This window comes from Mus pahari, chromosome 23 (genome assembly GCF_900095145.1).
Source record: "Mus pahari chromosome 23, PAHARI_EIJ_v1.1, whole genome shotgun sequence".
In the NCBI taxonomy this organism is placed as follows: domain Eukaryota; kingdom Metazoa; phylum Chordata; class Mammalia; order Rodentia; family Muridae; genus Mus; species Mus pahari.
In genome coordinates, this window is record NC_034612.1 from 12023879 (window position 1) to 12033476 (window position 9598).

Genomic DNA, 9598 nt, shown 5'->3' on the forward strand with positions numbered 1-9598 from the left:
AGAGAGAGAGAGAGAGAGAGAGAGAGAGAGAGAGAGAGAGAGGTGGCTAGAGGGGGAAAGAGGGAGAATCCATGTCTTTGGCTATCTCAAATACAATACAAATGAAGACAAGACCTATTCATTCCTCTCTATCCAGAACCTGAGATCTGAACCGTGCACACTGCCAACCTTTAAAGATTCTGTCTCTCAACACACATAGTTTATATTTCTTCCAGATGTTTCAGGGAATCTGGAAATGACGTCAAAATTTTAAAAAGTCAGAACTATAGGCACCCCGATCGAGATCAGGTTTCCTCTCAGCCGTTTGGCACCACATAAAGAGCCTACCCACAACTTTTCTTCTGTCCTCCCAGAGTCAGGCTGTGCCTTTGACCAAGCAGGAAATTGCCACGGCAAACATGCTTACCCAGGAGCAGCGAGGAAATCCAATAATTCAGATTGTTTTAAGTCTGTGATATTTTTAAATGACTTAATACAGCTGAGTCTCTGAAGAATTCCGACCATTTTAATGGCGGCAACTTGCAGTCCCACTGAGGAACAGGGCTGCTACATAAATACTGAATGATCGTGTCTTTCTGTCTCGGCTGAAACATATTAGCTTTGTTTAGCGGCTTATTGCTTTATTCACAAAATAAATTTCAGCCGTCTCTCTTGCAGCCACGTTCCGAGCACATCACCAGCCTGAGCCTTATTAGATATTGGGGGGGGGGGCTCCCGTTCCAGCCACATCTGCAGCCGGCTCAGACTCAGCAATAATGAATTAAGCGGTTAAGTGTTTACCCCCTGAATGGAGTTAGCTCGAGGAAGTGATATTATGATGGGTGGTCAACAAAAGCCAGGAAATTCAGACTTTCACAGCAACCGAGTGTCCTTGGAACTAAGGCAATACAATTTTAAATTCTGTTGTGAAAAAGAAAAATGCTTTTCACGTCTTTATTAATGGAGAGGAACTTAAGCAGGTCCCTGGTTGATTCTGGACTCCCAGCCCCACCCATTCCTCAGGATCAATGTTGGAAAATTACAACCAGAACACAGACGCCCTTCTGGGGCAGCCCATCTTGAAAGCAGAAGCAGCCAGGATCCTTGGAGAAATTCATAAACTGTTCGAAAAATCCCCGGGAAGCCACCCGGCAGGTCCTCAGCCCCACGCATAATGATATTCGAGACATCTCGACATCAAAGCTGAAACAAAAGGAAAATGCCCTTTGAGAGGCCGGCGTCGCCCACAGCAGCTGCCAGGCAAGGAGTGGCGCGAGCCTTGGAATTAATCTGGAAGTGTGAACACCCTGGGAGAGCCAGCGAGAGGGGACACAACTTGGCAGCCCCTGGCCTGGGAGAGGTTCAGGGAGGCTGGGGCACCGTCAAGTCCACCTCCAAGACTCTGCCTGGACTGGCTGCAAGGACCAAGCCAGCAATTCCTTCTGCCCCACGCTGGCAGCCACCACCTTATAAAATCGCCTAGTGGTTATCAGCGTTTCGCAAATAAACCACAGATAAATGTCAGTTGCTCACACCGAGTGTGGATAGACTGGGTGTTGAGTCCAGCCCGGCTGCTTGAAGCTTAGAGACCTAGGCCACCCAGTTTACCTTTGTGGCTTCTTTTCCTCGTGGGTGCCAGTGCAATAATGCTCCCGTGTGGTGACAAGGACGTGCGTGAAGCATTGAGAATGCGCAGAGCCCCCCCCCCCCGCTTGTGGTGTCCCAGGGGACAAGCGGGGATGGGTGCAGGGTCCCACCGCAGGGGGGTGACGCTTAAGGTCCTGAGAAGTGGCAGGTCTCAGGACACATAGGTGAAAGAGGCAGAGTGAGGAGAGATTCCATGCTGGTTCACAGTAATCTGAAATGGATGGGAAGGAAGAACGGGCCACAAAGCTAGGATCCGGTCCTCAGCCAGGTGCCAATTCCCCATGACCCCATCAGAACTGCTGAGGAACCCAACTAGTGGGATAGGCTCTCTGGGCCCAACTCCCCTCCCAGGCCAACACTACTTTAAATAAATAAACAATAGCATTATCTGTGTGTTGAGTATTTCCTTTAAGTTCCCCTCCCCCATTCGCTCTGCACCTGCTGACCTCAGTGGACTACATCTCCCAGGCGCCCTTGCTGTCTGACTAACATTTGGATTGACCAATGGAATGCCTGTTTGGAGCTCAAAGGTTGGAAAGAGAGGAAGTTGGGGCTATTGGTTCCCAAGGTCCCTCTCTGTTCCCCTCAAGTTTGAACAGCTCTTGTCTATCTGTCCCCTCCGGTCCTCACTGGCTCCAAGACCGGCTCCCTAGGCATCCCGTTCAGGTCTGGGGTTTGTGGCTTCCCCCGCTTACAGGCACCCAAGACCTCAACATTGCCCTACCCGCATCATGCCCTAGGTGCGAGGGGACACTTTCCACAGGGGACCCCTGAAACCTCCGATCAGATCACACTTACCTATGAGGAAGCGTAATGTGTTCGTTAGACGGGACGAGGTTAGCCATCGCTGTCATAAAACAACGAGCCAGTCAGTATAATGGCCCACTGACATAAAAGAGCCTGCCCGTATACGATCTGGAATTTTCCATCCTATATTTTCAGAACTCTTTCGACCACCGATAACCAACAGCAAAGTCCAAGAGGGTGGGGAACTGGTCTCCCCGCACCCTCCCAACCCAGGGAAACATCCTGGTCGAGTGGACAAAAAGAGCATTGTTCCATCATTGAAGAAGGAAAGGCAATTTATTTTTTGTGCTGAGGCCGTGTTTAGATGTCTGTGAAATATCACTGATCAGCTAGACGTCTGCGGGTTTGGAGCAAGATTGTGGACATTCCCAGAGGGACGCGAAGGAAAAGACATCAAACAGCCATTAAAAAAAAAAAAAAAAATGAACTTGGTGGCTTCTTAAATTCCACATCATCTCAAGTTTGTCTCTTTGAATTTGCGTGCATATGCACGCACAAGGGCCCACGCATATGTGGGTATGAGCGCGTGGAGGATAGAAGTCAACCTCAGACTCCATCCACTATAATTTTTGAAACATGACCTGTCACAGATACATGGAACCAGTCAGCTAGTCCAAGGCTTCCCATGAGATAGGCCATCAATGTGCTACTGAGCCACACTCTCAGCCCTTAATCACCTAAAAATAAATTTTGGAAAAAAAAAAAAAACTTGCTACCAATCTACTTATTGGGGGATAGGCGTGTGCCACAGCACACATGTGGAGGTCAGAGGACAATTTGCAGGGCTGGAGAGATGGCTTGGCAGTTAAGAACACCGACTGCTCTTTCGAAGGTCCTGAGTTCAAATCCCAGCAACCACATGGTGGCTCACAACCATCTGTAACGAGATCTGACTCCTCTTCTGGAGTGTCTAAAGACAGCTACAGTGTACTTACATATAACAAATAAATAAATCTGTTTTGTTTAAAAAAACAAAAAGAGCACCAGCTGCTCTTCCAGAGGTCCTGGGTTCGATTCCCAGCACCCACATGGCAGCTCACACCTATCTGTTACTTCAGTTCCAGGGGATGATGCCCCCCCCTGACACAGACATACACATACGTACAGGCAAAACATTGATGGACATAAAATAAATTATGTATTTAAACAAACAAACAAAAAAGACAATTTGTAGGACTGAGTTCTCCCTTTCTACCATGTGGATCCCAGGGTTGGGTCTCAGGTCACCCGGCTTGGCAGCTAGGGCCTTTACCAGCTGAGCCATCTCAACAGCCTTGTTAATTACTTCTATATGAACATTGTTGGCATCAGGACCTCCGAAACCTGTGACATCACATAGGCAGGACCTACAGACCTGTTGACAAGACAACTACCATGTTCCCAGAATCCACTTGGCTCACCTCCCACCTTGACTGCATTGCATCATTTTCCATATATAGGTAAGGGGAATGCCCACTCCCTCTCTCTCTTCCCCCCTTCTCTTTCTGCCACCACCTCCCCACCCCCCAACTCCAATAAACCTCTTACACGTGGAACGGTTTGGACCCAGTGCGCTGTGTTCAGACGCGAGCCTCAATTTTAACACATCAAGCATAAATTAGTTTTGTCTTGAGGAATCTGCGTGTGGAGTGAGAGAGTCTGCATTCCCTGGGGAACCCTGCCCAGTACCCATGCCACAGCCTGCTGGCCCCAGCCCACAAGAGAGCCTAGCAGGGAGCTGCTGTGGTCACAGCCAGGACACCATCTTCTTCTTCTTCTCAACTGTGTCCATAAATTCAGGCTGTTCCCACTGAAACGGCAGCTTGGGCTACTCCTGAAACCTGCCATTCTAAATTATTATGAAGTCACAAGGGTTAAGAGCAGCTGGGCCGTCTCTCGAGGCTGCTAGGCTGGGGGGAGAACTTTCCCATCAGATATCAAGACTGTCACCACCGTCAGGATGACAGAGAGGGGGAGAAGGAAGGACAAGGACAGAATGAGAAGCCGGGAAGGATTCGCTCGGACGGAGTTGACACGCTCAAATAGATGGAAAAAGCCAGTCCCAGAAACCAAAAAGGAAAAGACAGATTTGGCCCTCAGAGGGGTCTGGGCCAGGTGGGTTAACTGCATAGTGTGGGAGTGGGGTCTCGGGGGAGTGGGGTGAGACACACCCAACTCAGTTAGACCCTCTACCCCACACCACACACCAGGACTTGCTTCAAGGGGATCCCAGCATGCCACGGTCTGCTTTTACCCTTTCATTGATTCGTTCATTTTGAGGCAGGCTCTCATGTTGCCCAGGCTAGCCTCAAACCTGCCATGTAGCAGAGGCTAGCCCTGATTCTGGCCCTCCTTCCTGCTACTGAGATGACAGGCCTGTGACACCACGCCCAGCATCACATCAGTGAATTTAACGCTCAAACTATTGGTCTCTTCCATCAGTCCAGAACAGAGCAACCTTAAGAAGCCGACTTCACTGCATCCCACCCTGAGCCCTTGCAGGTCCAACCTGGGCCTCGCCCACACTAGGCAAGCCCTCTACCCCAGGTTTTCAATGTTGTAGTAGCCGTGGTAGCATAAGAATCCAGGATTCTGCCCCAAAACGGCTTTGTAATCAGAATCAGGACTGGGTATCCATTGAGTGCCCTGAGGACCAAATGTCACATAGCCACTGGAAGCTTCCAGAGTATCTGTGAGGGGCAGTTCACTGGGCCTCCTAAGAGCCTACTTGTCACTAAACTGGGCTCTTTCTTAAGTACACAGAGGCCACTTCAGTCCCAGAAGTACCCCCTGGCTCCACATCATACTGAGTATTCAAACCACACACTGTAGCAGATGCCTCAGAAACAGCCACCAAGAGGCTAGAGGGCTGGCTCAGTGGATAAGAGCACTCACTGCTTGTCCAGGGGACCAGGGTTTGGTTCCCAACACCCATTCTAGGCAGCTCACAGCAACCTGTAAATCCAACTCTAGGGTTCTGACACCCTCATCTGGACTTGGTGGGTACTGCACACACGTGTGCATAGCCACACATACACATAAATAGAAATGGTAAATCTATAAAATAAAAAAAATAAAATAAAAAACAGAGACAGCATCTGAGGAATACAGGACACCCACATGGCCCCCACTTCAAAGATGCCGACCACTGGCCTGAGCGGTCTCTGCCCCTCGTCAGCCTGCAGGGTGGTCATGGACCTGCCCTGTCCTCTGAAGAAAACCTTTACCGATCCCCAAAGAAACCCTGGGATGAGGAACACAGGGCTACTCCAGTCTCAGGAGGGGAGGGGGTAGAGTCTCACTCTGTATCCCAGATTGTCTTCAAACTTGTCATCCTCCTGCCTCAGCTTCCTGAGTGCTGAGGTGACAGCAAACACTACCGTTCCCAGCTTCTCATCTCTATTTCTTAATTTCTCTCCAACCACACATGCCCTCTCTTCACTGTCTTTCCAGCTCCTCCGTTTCCCTCATTCCCTCTGTCCTCTCTCCTGAAGCATATGCGGGGGTGGGGGGCTGGAGGGGTCTCACCTTTAACTGGGGACCGGCTGTGAATCAAAGATGAGAAGAATGACTCTCACCTAGTCTCTTTGTCCCGGCCAGTTGTCACCACTACAGCCTCATGTGCCTGCTTCACATGGGGGTGGCACCAGAATTTGCCTTGACCCCTTATTAGCAGACACGGCTGTGCCCATTTTCCAGGTCAACAAACTGAAGCCCAGAGAGACGGGAACAGCTCATCAGGATTAGGCTGAGCATGATTTGGAAGTTGGATAGGAGGCACACTTGCAGCCACTAGCCTTGGGCTCAGGGAAGAGGGGACAGGGATAAAGAAGCCATTGAGGCTGTGGCCGCCAAAGGAATGAAAGGTGGGAGGGACACATGTCTGTGAATCAAACGGCCAGTTCCGGAGTCACATCCCGTCAGCCTCCCAGGGACGTCTGTTTTCTCTGCACATGGCGCACGTCTGACTCCTTCCTGGGACACTGCGTCCCTGTCCCGGCTAGGAATCCAATCCTTTCTGTATCCTTTGTCTGCGGCTCCCCTTACGGGGACTCGACAAACTCTGAAAGAAGGTTCTAGAAGCTCTCCTTCACTCCAGAGACCTTCGAAGACGAAAGGTGGAAGATAATGTGGAAGAGGTCAACCCCCACCCCCATCAGTGCCTGACTCGGGGTTCCTGTGCAATGTTTTTATGCAGAAGGTGCCCCAAAAGGTCAGCCTTTCCATTCCGCAGCCTCCAAACTACCTAAGAAGACTCAAGCGAACCCAAGAGCTAGATTCGAGTTGGATCTCTACACGCCTACACCCTCTCCACTCATTTCTACACACACAGGCACACACATGAGCACGGAGACACGAACACTCAGGGATGCGGGCCACACTTGCGTTAGCTGCGCCGGCACCGTGTCTAGGCCGCTCTGCACAAGCGCACAAAAGGTGCACGTTTTCACGCATATGCGCATAACTCTTCACGCAAGTTAACACACGAGCCACCCCATCCCACCTCCTCACCCCTAACCCCAGGGTCCACCCGCCTCGGTGGAGCTAGGCAACCCTCCCAGAACTTACAGTACCTGGCTTGGGCACAAGCCCCACCTGGTGGACACTTCGAGCATATGCCGACTGTACGCCAACGCAGGGCCCCCTTGACCAGAGGATGCTGGGCAGTCCCGCAGCTGGACATTTGGGGGACCCTCTGCCTTGTTCAGGGGCTCCCCTCGCTCCTATTCCCTCCCCCCACGCAGCAGCACCCAAAGAACTCAGACCGGAGGCACAGCTGGCGTCTCCGTGACCTCATCTGCCCGGCTGGCGGTCTGGGTTAAGTCAAAAAAAAACAAAAACAAAGACAAAAACAAAAACAAAAAACAAAAAACCGCATTCGGAGAAAGCATGTGACGTCATGACGCGGGCTGCAAAGCAGCTGCTGCTCGTGGCGGGGCTGAGCCGCAGTTGGCCTCAGACCCAAGTTCAAGGACGATGTGGATCCCAGCCACCACCCCCTTCCCAGCTGCGTTCCAGAAAGAGATGCTCCACATCTCTGAGCATCTTCCCACCGTCAATGGGTCTGAATCCCCCATGGGACAGTTGGAAGAGAGAATCAGAATCACACAGAAGCCACGCCCACTTCCTGTCCAGGTTATTTCTCCAAGCCAGTCCAGGCTGGCCTCCGAATGACCCTAAAAAGCGCTGAAAATAGCGGGGGGTTCTGCCCCAAAATCCAATTCAAGCCCTGGCTTGACCACTTCTTAGGTGTGGGCTTGAACAACTCGCCCCACTTCCTGGAGCCTCCGTTTCCCCATCTGCACGATGAGAACCTCTCTGTGTGCTACGCTGAGAGAAATGTGTCCAGAGCCCAACGCAAACGACCAGGTGCTGCCATCTGGGCTTCGGTGCTTGAAGGTCAGTGACCCGCAGGAGCCCAAGCAACAATTCGAATTAATTATGATCCCAGGTTCTGCTCTAAGTACGAGCTAGCGCACTCGCTTCACCACCCCACGAGGATTGAACCCACTTCCCAGATGGGAACACTGAGGCAGAGATGTCACTGACCTGGGCTTTTGAGTAGGGATTATATGAGTCCAGGCAAGCCAGTTCAGAGCTGGCTGTCTCTCTCCTTGTCCCAGTTCCCCCACTGAGCTGTCTCAGTTACCCCAGAGGAGGTCCAGAAGTCTCCTCAGTGTTTGAAACCAGTATTTAGCTATGGATTGGGGTGCCTGACAACCCTGCCCTTCCTTCCAACCCCTGGAGAGAAGAAGCCATACAATGGCCCCCTAGGGCTTGAGAGAGCGTGTGGGGGTGTAGTGAATAAGCTGAGAGGCTGCTGGTTGGACACCTACTAAGTGCTGCAGGTGAAGGAGGTAACACAGGCAAGAGACAACCGTAGAAGAGATACCGGCTTAGGAGACAGCAACTCTTCGAACTCTTTAGAAGGTACTCACTACCCAGCATGGCTGAATCAAGTTTGAATCCTGAATCCATGGCTGTTCAGTCTCAGGGCAGACTCGTAACCTCTCTGGACCTGAGCTTCTTCCTTCAGAATCATATGGGGGAAGGCCAGGTCTTCCCTTCCCTCCTCTCCTCACCCCTGCCTCCTCCTCTACGTTGCACACCCCACTTCAGATGATCCCCAAGTCCGTGCCCCCTACTTCTCCAAGTGACCACCATCTCAGGGGCTATGTGAGCCTGTGGTCACATGACCTACTCTAACCAATGAAATACGACAGTAGCGTTAGCTTCCTCTCTTGACCTAAGAGCCCCACCCTCAACCCCCCGTGACGTTCCCAGGCTGGCCTCCTAGTTGACCCCACCCGGGGCTTTGCAGTCTCTAGATGTCTTGTGCGAAGCTATCAAAGTCACAATACTGTGTGGCTCTGGGTGGGCTCTCCAGCCCCGAGCCCCTTAGAGACCCCATTTCTCACATAGATAAACAGTGCTGTCCCTTGCTGGGCACAATCTTGGGAGCAGCCATAACTGGGAAGTGGATGGAGGGCTTCCAGAAAGGAGGCCCTAGGCGGTCTTTCATTCCATAGGATACAATCGAGACAAAAGGGACGATTTCCGTGGCCTCCCCCAGCCTTCCTGCAGCCAAGTCTTGTTCTCTGTTGTTACAGTCTGGAGTTCCAGGCGCTTGGGCCAACTGGTGCTTAACACGAGTGACTCGAATGTCCCCAGAGTGTCCCTGTAAGAAGAGTCACTCGCTAAACTCCATGGAACACCGGTGGGTGGGCAATTCACACAAGAGGACATTCTAACGACCAATACAGGAGAACAACACTCCCCGGCCTCAGCAGGCATTGGGAGAAAAAAAAGAATCGAAACAAAATGAGGGCCAGCATCATGGCTGGGCACATAGGCACTTAGCATCAAGGCAGAGACCCGATGTCAACTCCCTGAACCCACTTGCAGAAGAGCACCAACTCCTTCAAATTGTCCTCTTACCTCCACAGCCACCACAGCACACATGCATCTGACCCTCGCCACATATGGAACTAAATAATAAACAACTTGACAGTCACCACACTGGCCAAAGGTTAGCGTCAACACTATTAAGTGTCAGCAAGGGTTTGAACAAACGGGAGCCTCTTACACCACGGCAGGCAAACTTAGTGCAAAGAAAAGCATCTTTGGGTATCTGTCCCCTAAAATGTGTGCGCAGTGTAATCTGGAATACCAAAATCACTTCGAG